The following is a 12,508-nucleotide window of genomic DNA, read 5'->3' as shown; positions in this document are numbered from 1 at the left end:
TTACTGAATTAAACTCGTTGTATATACCCATAACACATAAAGGCCTTGTCATTATACAAGTATTGACTAAACTGAATGATAACATTCCTGTCATAATGTAACTTAAAACTTACATCAGAGCCATATATAACCAGTCAATACAAACACGTTATAACACTAACTTATACAACGACTTAATAGAATATCCAGATAAACAATGACAGTAACATCCAATGCCACTTCACTTCGACCAGTCCATAGCTCTCTGCTCAGCAACCTGTTTATCTGTATCAAAAGGGAGTGGGGTGAGACAGTCACTTCGTCTCAATGGATTCCTCGCTACCCATCTAGGTACAACTATCTCTTAGGACTCATTATTGGAATCGATCGTTAATTCGTTACATTCATAAGAATGACTTAAACATAATAATTCTCTTAATAGAAACTAAAGATGTATCACACAATAGTTATCTTGATTCATTTTATAGGAAGCTTCCGAGGTGAGTATATCTCGAAAGGTCCACTAAGGATGTACTCCTCTTAGGATGTTCTCCACTCAGGATGTTCTCCACTACCCATTGTGACATAGCTATGCCACGGTGGTCTTACTCACATTAATTATTTAACTTAACGGATTCCTACTAATGTACGGAAATCTTACTATAGTCGAAATTATAATGAATGGTGGTTTGGGTGTCAACCACTAATCTACTCGACTATTCTAATTTCTTAGTGTTCTTAACTTAACAACCATCCCGGGGTAATTCTAATAATCATAGTTTCCTCACCTAATTCTTAGTCTAGATTAATTTTAAAGCATGTGGGAAAATATGAAACCATGGAATCTAATTACTTTTAAAATATAGGGTAAATAGTGTTATACCCCCCTGCAAAATAGACGAGTTTTGCGTTACCCCCCTGCAAAATATTTTTTTGAGATTACCCCCCTACAATGTCAAGATTCTTTGCGTTACCCCCCTGGCTTAACAAGTGGGCATATGACATGGAAGAATCTTGACGTGGCATGACACGTGGAAATTAATTTATTTTTTATTTATTTTTAATTGCCAACTCATTAATTAATGTGGGTTTTTAATTAAAAAAATGAAAAAAAAAAACTTAAAAGTTGTTATATTTTTATGAACTTACTTAAAAGAAAGTTTTGTTTTTTTTTTTTTGACTAAAAGTTGTTATTATATATATAAAAAAAATTCTTATATATATATATATATATATATATATATATATATATATATATAATAACTAATAATAGAGTAACAAAAAAAAAAACGAAGATGAAAAAAAACTAATAATAATAATAGTAACCAAAAAACTAATAATAATAATAATAACTAATATTATTATTAGTTAATAATAATAATAATATATAATAACAGTAATAATAATAGTAATAATAATAATAATAATATATTATAATATATAATAATAATAATAATAGTAACCAAAAAACTAATAATAATAATAATAATAATAATAGAGTAATCAAAAAAAAAAAACTGCAGTCACATATTTTAACTAATATAACAAAAAAAAAAACTGCAATCACATATTTTAACTAATAATAATATTAGTTATTATTATTATTAGTTTTTTGGTTACTATTATTATTATTAGTTTTTTTTCATCTTCGTTTTTTTTTTTTGGTTACTCTATTATTAGTTATTATATATATATATATATATATATATATATATATATATATATATATATATATATATATAAGAATTTTTTTTATATATATAATAACAACTTTTAGTCAAAAAAAAAAAACAAAACTTTCTTTTAAGTAAGTTCATAAAAATATAACAACTTTTAAGTTTTTTTTTCATTTTTTTAATTAAAACCCCACATTAATTAATGAGTTGGCAATTAAAAATAAATAAAAAATAAATTAATTTCCACGTGTCATGCCACGTCAAGATTCTTCCATATCATATGCCCACTTGTTAAGCCAGGGGGGTAACGCAAAGAATCTTGACATTGCAGGGGGTAATCTCAAAAAAATATTTTGCAGGGGGGTAACGCAAAACTCGCCTATTTTGCAGGGGGGTATAACACTATTTACCCTAAAATATAAAAGTTGTCCCAGGATGCATCAATTCAAAGGAAATATGTACCGGTGCAAGAAACCAAGTTTGTTGAAAATATGTTTTGGCTCTCTATGCACCGATTCATGCTACCTATGCATCTCTGCATGACTATGTTCCTCGGGCTTTGAGTCAGCTCATACAGGGCACGTATCGGTGCAAAGGTTCCTAGTTTTTTATAAAAACTGCATGCTGAAGCTTATGCACCGGTACACAAAAGACATGAACCTGCTCATAAGTTTCAGACGCGCATTTCTCAAGCCCAGGGAGGCTTTAGCACCGATTCATAGCTCCCATAAACTGATTCAAACACGAAAATCCTGCATAACTCTCAAAACAGAGACTCCAAAACAGTTTGCAATTCACTTGTTTACACTAGATTCCATGAATTTCTATCATTTCAAACATGTAGGGAATTAATCTAATAGTTAATTAATCCAATTAATGTTTAATTCCAAATATCCTAAATTAAACCTATGTTAACATGCACAAGTGTGATTTTTGGGGTAACTAAGCTTCTAATTAAATTCTTAAGGCAAGGGACCTAAGAACCCACCTTTTAATTGAAGATGATAGCAACTGATAATTGTTGTTGAAAAGCTTGCACTATCTGTAACGACCCATTTTTCGTATTCGTATATTTTATTAAATGTATTTTATTTATTAATTGGCTTTTATTATTTTAGTGAGCGACGAATAATTATTTAGCCGAACGTAAGTTATTAGACGCGAGAACACTCGTTTTGGGCTTATGGGCGTGAGAGGCAATGGGCCTAAGCCAATTGGGCTTGGTTCATGACCATGGAAAGTAGTATAAGTAGCAAGTCAAACATATGAATAGTTTCACAATTCATTTCTTTGAGTTTGAGTGAGTAAGAGCAAGAGCAAAACCATAGAGCAAGGGCTAGGGTTTGATCAAGAGAGAAAGCTTGAGCAAGAGAAGGCTTGGATCATCATCTTTGCTTAAGGTAAGAGATTAGAATTCATGATTCTTGAGTGGCAAGGAGAGGGGAGATTGTCTATGTCTCCATTCCCGAACTCTCCCACTCAATTTCTTTTAGATTTTTGATTAAGCTTTTGTATGTGAGTGTGATGTTCTTCATCATCACTTTGTATGTGTTAATCACTAGATTGATTTCATGGAAAATATGTATGTGTTTGAAACATATTTGAAAAGTTTATGTAAGTTACTTAAAACCCAAGAAATTGGCATGATTTTGATTATTTGAGGTATTTGGATGTTTGGAAGGGATGATTAATGTTCCTTGATACCATATATGTTTGGAATGGCTGTTTATAAGAATTTATAACATGTTTGGATGAATTTTTGAGTTGATTCTATGTTAAACCGCCTTAGAAAACTCAAGAACAGATTTTCTTTCTGGTGTGGTTCGCTTAGCGAACAGGAGTTCGCTGCAGCGAACTTGTTCGCCACAAGCTCGCTACCTGTTCGCCATGTACCTGTAATCCTCTGATGTGGTTCGCTACAGCGAACTGAGCTTCGCTTAGCGAATGAGTTCGCTACCTGTTCGCTATGGATTCGCTTAGCGAACAGTACTGAACCTGCAACTTTTGTTAATGTTTGTAAGTGTGATTAGGCACTTGTAACATGGTTTAAGAGTATCCTTACATGATTGTTGATACATGTTGATGCTGTTAATGCTTATTGTTAATCGTTAAATGATTGATAAACGTGTATGCAATAAGTTGTAGCTTAAAGTGAGCAATGTGATGTTTTGACATTAATTTGTAATGTTAAGTGAATGTGTTAGGATTGTGTTCCCGCATTCATAATGAGTAGCTTCAAGCTAGAAATATCATATTGATGATATGTGTAAACATACATGCATTCATGTATATATATGTTGAATTGGAAACTTGGGTTCCAATAGATTTAAATGGATTTTTGAGTCCATAAGGAAGCCGAGGATCGGATTAGATGAATCCATAAGATCTAGAGCTGCTATCCAGCAGGATATAAAACTGTTTAACTTATCCATGAGGGATATGAAGGTTTGGTAAGTTCCGAACAATCCGGCAAGATGTAAAACTGTTTAACTTATCCATGAGGGGTAAAAGGCAATTGGTACCACATGCATTAGTCGTGTCTAGGGATGGCATGACATAGAATGATTGGCATTAGATACATTAGGGTAAATGCGCATATATTTGATAAATGGTATGTGACATTATCTGGTTGAACTGTGCTAAACTTTATTAATTGATAATTGTTTAATGCGATGTTTTGGCGTGAGTTAGAATATGTATGAGGTAGTTCGAAAGTATAAGACTTTCTTATGCTCGTATGATATGCGATTATGTTTTCTAACTCTCTGCTTTGTGTTATTTGCTGGACCTTTGGGGGTTCAGATATTCAGGCTGAGGATTGTGCCGACGTTTAGACTGCTGTTCTAGCGTGGTGTTGAAGTACCTTTTGGTGAGGAGACTTAGCATAGATTACTCCTCTTAGTACTAGCTTTTGACTAGAGTTTGTAAATAGTAAATGCTCTGGTAATGTAACATCGAGTCGGGGTTTTCGCTTGGCTTTCATCGTATATCGGTGTTACCTTTTTGATATGCTAGTTCTTGTATAAGTGACATCCTTAGGGATGAATATGGCTTATGTATATATATATGTATATATATATGCATGCTTCGTTAGTTTGAATCCGCTGTTGCTTTTCATGTTAAACTTCATGACGCTCTGTGTGTATGTTTGTGTTTTAATTACCGCGTGGCACTCTGCCTTTACACTTGTTGAAAAGTTTTTAAAATTACGTTTTTAAGGGTAGTATGGGTTAGGGTGTTACAATAGTGGTATCAGAGCAGGTCGGTTCGTGTGAACCAATTAGGACTTTTCTTTTCCCCGTATGAGCATGTGTAGGGAACACTGTTAGTACTTTCTAACGTCTAGTTGGATTCGTTCAGGAATCATGGCTGCTGCGAGAACGAATGCTCAGATTGCGGAGGCTTTGGCCGCACTCACCAACATAGTGGTTAGAGATCATCAACCTGGAAGAGAGGTAGAGATGAGGTTGGAAAGTTTCATGAAGCAGAAACCGCCAACATTTACCGGAGGTTACAACCCGGATGGAGCTCACAAGTGGCTGGAGGAACTTGAAATAATCTTTGAAGCAATGGATTGTTCCGAGGAAGGGAAGACAACCCTTGGGACATATGTGTTGCGTGAGGAAGCGAATGTGTGGTGGAAGAATGCCAAGTTGAGGCTAGGACCCGGTGGTATGGCTATACCATGGGCAATGTTTAAAAGAGAATTTTTGGTTAAGTAATTTCCTGTTGATGTGAAGAATAAGAAGGTGGTGGAATTCATGGAGTTGAAACAGAGAAATATGACGGTAGCTGACTATGCCGTCAAGTTTGAGACTTTGTGTGCGTTTAGTCCGCATTACAACACTTTAGAAGCGGAGGACGACAAGTGTGTGAAGTTTGAAAGTGGTCTACGTCCAGACATCAAGCATATGATTGGATTTTCGCAGATAAGGGATTTTGCGACCCTTGTGAACAAGAGTAGGATTTGTGATGAAGATGGTAGAGCTAAGGTGAACTACTACAAAGCTGTGAACGACCGAAAAGGGAAAGGACAAGAGCGCGGAAAACCTTATGATAACCGCGGTAGGGGTAATACAAGTGGTGGTAAGAAGCCGGTGAATGGAAGTTGTTACAAATGTGGAGAGCGGGGTCATATGTCGTATGATTGCCCGAAGAAATTGGACAAGTGTTTGAATTGTGGGAAGTTAGGCCACAAAACTGAAGTGTGTAGAACAAGAGTGTTTTGTTTCAACTGTGGTGAGGAGGGCCACAAGAGTATAATCTGCAAGAAGCCCAAGAAGGTGATGGGCAAGGTGTTTGCTTTGAGTGGAGAAGATGCTAGCCTTGAGGACAATCTCATTAGAGGTACGTGTTTCATCTATGACACTCCTTTAATTGCGATTATAGATACGGGAGCGACGCATTCTTTTATTTCTTTGTATTGTGCGAAGCGTCTTAGTATTCCTTTAACGGATATGATGGGTAGGATGGAAATAGAAACTCCTGCTAATGGTTCAGTGATTACCCGACAAGTATGTCGTAACTGCCCCGTAACCATTTTTGATAAGCACTTTGGTATGGATTTAGTATGTATTCCACTTAGTGGTATGGATGTAATTTTTGGTATGAATTGGTTAATCTTCAACCGAATTCATATCAACTGTCGTGAGAAGGCCGTTGTTTTTCCGAAGCCGGAGGAGAACTTGCATTTGATGAGCGGGAAGGAAGTATCGGAAGCGTTGAAAGAACATGCCGAGATGTTCATGATGTTTGCATCATTGAAACTCGAAGGAGGAGTTAAGATAGAAGAGTTACCGATCGTTGTGAATTCCCAGATGTGTTTCCGGATGATATATCTGACGTGCCTCCAAAGCGAGAGGTAGAGTTTTCTATCGACCTAGTACCTGGAACTAGCCCGATATCGATGGCGCCGTATCGAATGTCAGCGTCTGAGTTGAATGAGTTGAAGAAGCAACTTGAAGAGCTGCTTGAGAAAAGGTTTGTTCGACCGAGTGTTTCGCCATGGGGAGCGCCGGTATTGCTTGTGAAGAAGAAAGATGGAAGCATGAGATTATGTATAGACTATCGTCAGTTGAACAAAGTGACGATCAAGAATAAATATCCACTTCTGAGGATAGATGATTTGATGGATCAACTAGTTGGAGCTTGCGTGTTTAGTAAGATCGATTTGAGATCTGGATACCATCAGATTAGAGTGAAGACGGAAGACATACCTAAGACTGCATTTAGGACGAGGTATGGGCACTACGAGTATTCAGTTATGCCGTTTGGTGTGACCAATGCACCTGAAGTTTTCATGGAGTATATGAACCGAATTTTCCATTCATTTTTGGATAGATTCGTGGTGGTGTTCATCGACGACATTTTGATTTACTCAAAATCCGAGGAAGAGCACGAAGAGCACTTGAGGATTGTTTTGCAAGTCTTGAAGGAGAAGAAGTTGTATGCCAAGTTGTCAAAGTGTGAATTTTGGATGAAAGAGGTGAGTTTCCTAGGGCATATAATTTCAAGTGGAGGAATCGCGGTAGATCCTGCGAAGGTTGACGCTGTGTCACAGTGGGGAACGCCGGAATCTGTTTCAGAGATTAGAAGTTTCCTTGGTTTAGCCGGTTATTATAGAAGGTTCATCGAAGGTTTTTCGAAGTTGGCGTTACCGTTAACCAAGTTGACGAGGAAAGATCAAGCGTTTGTTTGGGATGGTATTTGTGAGAAGAGCTTCCAAGAGCTCAAGAGAAGATTGACTACTGCACCCGTGTTGATTTTACCCGATGCCAAAGAGTCGTTCGTCGTGTATTGCGATGCTTCGAAGTTAGGACTTGGCGGAGTGCTTATGCAAGGGGGTAATGTGGTAGCTTATGCTTCAAGGCAACTGAAGGTTCACGAGAGGAACTATCCAACGCATGATTTGGAGTTAGCCGCAGTGGTGTTTGCTTTGAAAGTGTGGAGACACTACTTGTATGGATCGAGGTTTGAAGTGTTTAGTGATCACAAGAGTCTGAAGTACTTATTCGACCAGAAGGAGTTGAATATGAGGCAACGAAGATGGCTCGAATTCTTAAAGGACTACGATTTTGAATTGAGTTATCACCCCGGAAAAGCCAATGTGGTGGCCGATGCATTAACCAACTTTGCATATGTCATCATTGATGGTGAGAGAGTTAGAGTTGATTGAAGAATTCCGAGACTTGAGTCTTGTGTGTGAGGTTACTTCTTCAAGTGTGAAGCTTGGAATGTTAAAGTTGACGAATCCTTTTCTCGAGGATATTAAAGAACGTCAGAAATCGGATAAGAGATTGATGGAGAAGATGGCACTCATCAATGAAGGTAAGGAGACCAATATCAAGATTGACGAAGGTGGAGTCATGAGATTTCACGGAAGAGTTTGTGTACCGGATGTACCCGAATTGAAGAGAATGATCATGGAAGAAGGTCACAGGAGTGGTTTGAGTATTCATCCTGGAGTAACCAAGATGTATCAGGATTTGAGGAAGTTATTTTGGTGGCCGGGAATGAAGAGGCAAATTTCTGAATTTGTTTATTCATGCTTAACTTGTCAGAAATCGAAGATTGAACATCAGAAGCCGTTTGGTTTGTTACAACCAATGTTTATACCCGAATGGAAATGGGATAGCATTGCAATGGATTTTGTGGGAGGTTTACCGAAGACCAAGAAAAGTAACGAGGTGATTTGGGTAGTGGTAGATCGTCTGACGAAGTGTGCTCACTTCATTGCTATCAGGAAAGGTACTTTGGTGCCTAAGTTGGCCGAGATTTATGTGGAGCAGATTGTGAAGCTACATGGTATTCCAACAAGTATTATTTCGGATAGAGATCCGAGATTTACTTCTAGATATTGGGAAAGCTTGCAAGAAGCTTTAGGAACGAAGTTGAGGTTGAGTTCAGCTTATCATCCTCAGACAGATGGTCAGTCGGAGAGGACGATACAATCCTTAGAGGATTTGTTGAGGGCTTGTGTTTTGGAGCAAAACGTGAATTGGGATTCTTGTTTGCCGTTGGTAGAGTTTACATACAACAACAGTTACCATTCTAGTATCGGAATGGCACCGTTTGAGGCTTTGTATGGGAGAAGGTGTAGGACACCTCTGTGTTGGTATGAAACTGGAGAAGGTGCAATTCTTGGACCCGAGATTGTACAAGAGACAACAAAGAAGATTCGGATGATTCGCGAGAAGATGAAAGTGTCTCAGAGTCGACAGAAAAGTTACCATGATAAGAGGAGGAAGGACATTGAATTCCAAGAAGGGGATCATGTATTCCTACGAGTTACATCGACTACTGGAGTAGGACGTGCGTTGAAGTCAAGGAAGTTGACATCGAGGTTTATTGGACCGTTTGAGATTTTGAAGCGAGTTGGGAAAGTTGCGTATAGGATTGCATTACCGCCATCATTGGCGAATTTGCACGATGTTTTTCATGTATCACAGTTGCGCAAGTATGTGTCTGATCCGACACACGTGATTGAATCGGACGATGTTCAAGTGAGGGATGACTTGACCATCGAGACTGTGCCTTTGAGAATCGAAGGAAGAGGTTGAGAAACAAAGAGATTGCATCCGTGAAAGTCGTGTGGGGAGGACCGGCTGGTGAGAATGCGACGTGGGAGTTGGAAAGCAAGATGAGAGATTCTTATCCCGATCTGTTTCTAGGTAATTTCGAGGGCGAAATTCTTTTAAGGGGGGTAGGATTGTAACCACGCATTTTTCGTATTCGTATATTTTATTAAATGTATTTTATTTATTAATTGGCTTTTATTATTTTAGTGAGCGACGAATAATTATTTAGCCGAACGTAAGTTATTAGACGCGAGAACACTCGTTTTGGGCTTATGGGCGTGAGAGGCAATGGGCCTAAGCCAATTGGGCTTGGTTCATGACCATGGAAAGTAGTATAAGTAGCAAGTCAAACATATGAATAGTTTCACAATTCATTTCTTTGAGTTTGAGTGAGTAAGAGCAAGAGCAAAACCATAGAGCAAGGGCTAGGGTTTGATCAAGAGAGAAAGCTTGAGCAAGAGAAGGCTTGGATCATCATCTTTGCTTAAGGTAAGAGATTAGAATTCATGATTCTTGAGTGGCAAGGAGAGGGGAGATTGTCTATGTCTCCATTCCCGAACTCTCCCACTCAATTTCTTTTAGATTTTTGATTAAGCTTTTGTATGTGAGTGTGATGTTCTTCATCATCACTTTGTATGTGTTAATCACTAGATTGATTTCATGGAAAATATGTATGTGTTTGAAACATATTTGAAAAGTTTATGTAAGTTACTTAAAACCCAAGAAATTGGCATGATTTTGATTATTTGAGGTATTTGGATGTTTGGAAGGGATGATTAATGTTCCTTGATACCATATATGTTTGGAATGGCTGTTTATAAGAATTTATAACATGTTTGGATGAATTTTTGAGTTGATTCTATGTTAAACCGCCTTAGAAAACTCAAGAACAGATTTTCTTTCTGGCGTGGTTCGCTTAGCGAACAGGAGTTCGCTGCAGCGAACTTGTTCGCCACAAGCTCGCTACCTGTTCGCCATGTACCTGTAATCCTCTGATGTGGTTCGCTACAGCGAACTGAGCTTCGCTTAGCGAATGAGTTCGCTACCTGTTCGCTATGGATTCGCTTAGCGAACAGTACTGAACCTGCAACTTTTGTTAATGTTTGTAAGTGTGATTAGGCACTTGTAACATGGTTTAAGAGTATCCTTACATGATTGTTGATACATGTTGATGCTGTTAATGCTTATTGTTAATCGTTAAATGATTGATAAACGTGTATGCAATAAGTTGTAGCTTAAAGTGAGCAATGTGATGTTTTGACATTAATTTGTAATGTTAAGTGAATGTGTTAGGATTGTGTTCCCGCATTCATAATGAGTAGCTTCAAGCTAGAAATATCATATTGATGATATGTGTAAACATACATGCATTCATGTATATATATGTTGAATTGGAAACTTGGGTTCCAATAGATTTAAATGGATTTTTGAGTCCATAAGGAAGCCGAGGATCGGATTAGATGAATCCATAAGATCTAGAGCTGCTATCCAGCAGGATATAAAACTGTTTAACTTATCCATGAGGGATATGAAGGTTTGGTAAGTTCCGAACAATCCGGCAAGATGTAAAACTGTTTAACTTATCCATGAGGGGTAAAAGGCAATTGGTACCACATGCATTAGTCGTGTCTAGGGATGGCATGACATAGAATGATTGGCATTAGATACATTAGGGTAAATGCGCATATATTTGATAAATGGTATGTGACATTATCTGGTTGAACTGTGCTAAACTTTATTAATTGATAATTGTTTAATGCGATGTTTTGGCGTGAGTTAGAATATGTATGAGGTAGTTCGAAAGTATAAGACTTTCTTATGCTCGTATGATATGCGATTATGTTTTCTAACTCTCTGCTTTGTGTTATTTGCTGGACCTTTGGGGGTTCAGATATTCAGGCTGAGGATTGTGCCGACGTTTAGACTGCTGTTCTAGCGTGGTGTTGAAGTACCTTTTGGTGAGGAGACTTAGCATAGATTACTCCTCTTAGTACTAGCTTTTGACTAGAGTTTGTAAATAGTAAATGCTCTGGTAATGTAACATCGAGTCGGGGTTTTCGCTTGGCTTTCATCGTATATCGGTGTTACCTTTTTGATATGCTAGTTCTTGTATAAGTGACATCCTTAGGGATGAATATGGCTTATGTATATATATATGTATATATATATGCATGCTTCGTTAGTTTGAATCCGCTGTTGCTTTTCATGTTAAACTTCATGACGCTCTGTGTGTATGTTTGTGTTTTAATTACCGCGTGGCACTCTGCCTTTACACTTGTTGAAAAGTTTTTAAAATTACGTTTTTAAGGGTAGTATGGGTTAGGGTGTTACACTATCATATTCCTTTCTTTTTCCCAAATCTGCTCCTTCCATTAATTCATCAAGTCCTTGAAGTTCCCACTAATTCTCTAGCTTCTAACCAAACATGACAGCTCCAAGAACATCAAAATAGGTACATGCAAGCCACAAACCAAAGAGGTTGGAGAATGAAACCCATATGGGTGAGAGGGTGAATGGTGTGAATTGAGAAAGAAGAGAAGTGAGAGACTCAAATTCTTACCTTGCTCTAATTGACCCGAGGAGACTAATGAGTGAATTGCATGCAAGAAACTCCCATGGTTGGTGGTGTTGAGCTGAGTTTTGCTTTTGAGAGTAGAAAAATGGGTTAGAAACTAATTGAGGGCGTGAGAGAGAGTTTGTAACACCCAAACCCATTAATGCCTTTATTATGGCTTAAAAATTTCTTTTCTCAAAAACGACGCAGCGGATAAAATAAAGTTCTAGACTTAAATCAATTGATTGATAAATTGTTGGTTCGAGATATTACACTCCTCTTTACGAAAATAATACTAAGTTAATTAATTAGTAAAACTCGTTTTATACAAAATAAATCTTCTTTATAAAGATACATTTTCCAAAGTAAATACAAATAGTCATGAAGACTCTATATACTAAATACAACCCTTTCCCGTGTCACAATCAGAGCAGAGCTTCACCGACGACTCGACATCGATAACCACAAAACCTGTGAATCTGGACCCCCAACGGTCCAGCACATAACACATAAAAGAGAGTTAGATAACATACTCAAAAATATACAAGTGTAAGTAAATTATACTTAAACACTTCATCAACATTCATGCATATTCATATATCATGCATATACTTCATTAATCTCATTTAATTATAAACTACGAAAAGTTATAACCAAATATCAATCATAATTTACAAGATATTGAAGTCAATTACATTTAAAATCATCGGATAATCAACACA

The 12,508-nt window shown here is 37.2% G+C and overlaps 1 long non-coding RNA gene across 1 annotated transcript; it reads right to left on the bottom strand.

Moving 5' to 3' along the window:
* Positions 1-11,927, bottom strand: LOC123883665. The gene is made up of 3 exons (XR_006800364.1): positions 11,564-11,927; positions 2,644-2,693; positions 1-264 (listed from the first exon to the last, which is right to left on the bottom strand). It is a non-coding gene; the product is annotated as an uncharacterized LOC123883665 (long non-coding RNA).
* Positions 11,928-12,508: the final 581 nt, after the last annotated feature.

This window comes from Trifolium pratense, linkage group LG5, assembly GCF_020283565.1.
Source record: "Trifolium pratense cultivar HEN17-A07 linkage group LG5, ARS_RC_1.1, whole genome shotgun sequence".
NCBI lineage: Eukaryota > Viridiplantae > Streptophyta > Magnoliopsida > Fabales > Fabaceae > Trifolium > Trifolium pratense.
The sequence above is the reverse complement of the archived record's forward strand: the minus strand, read 5'-3'. Positions and strand labels throughout refer to the sequence as shown.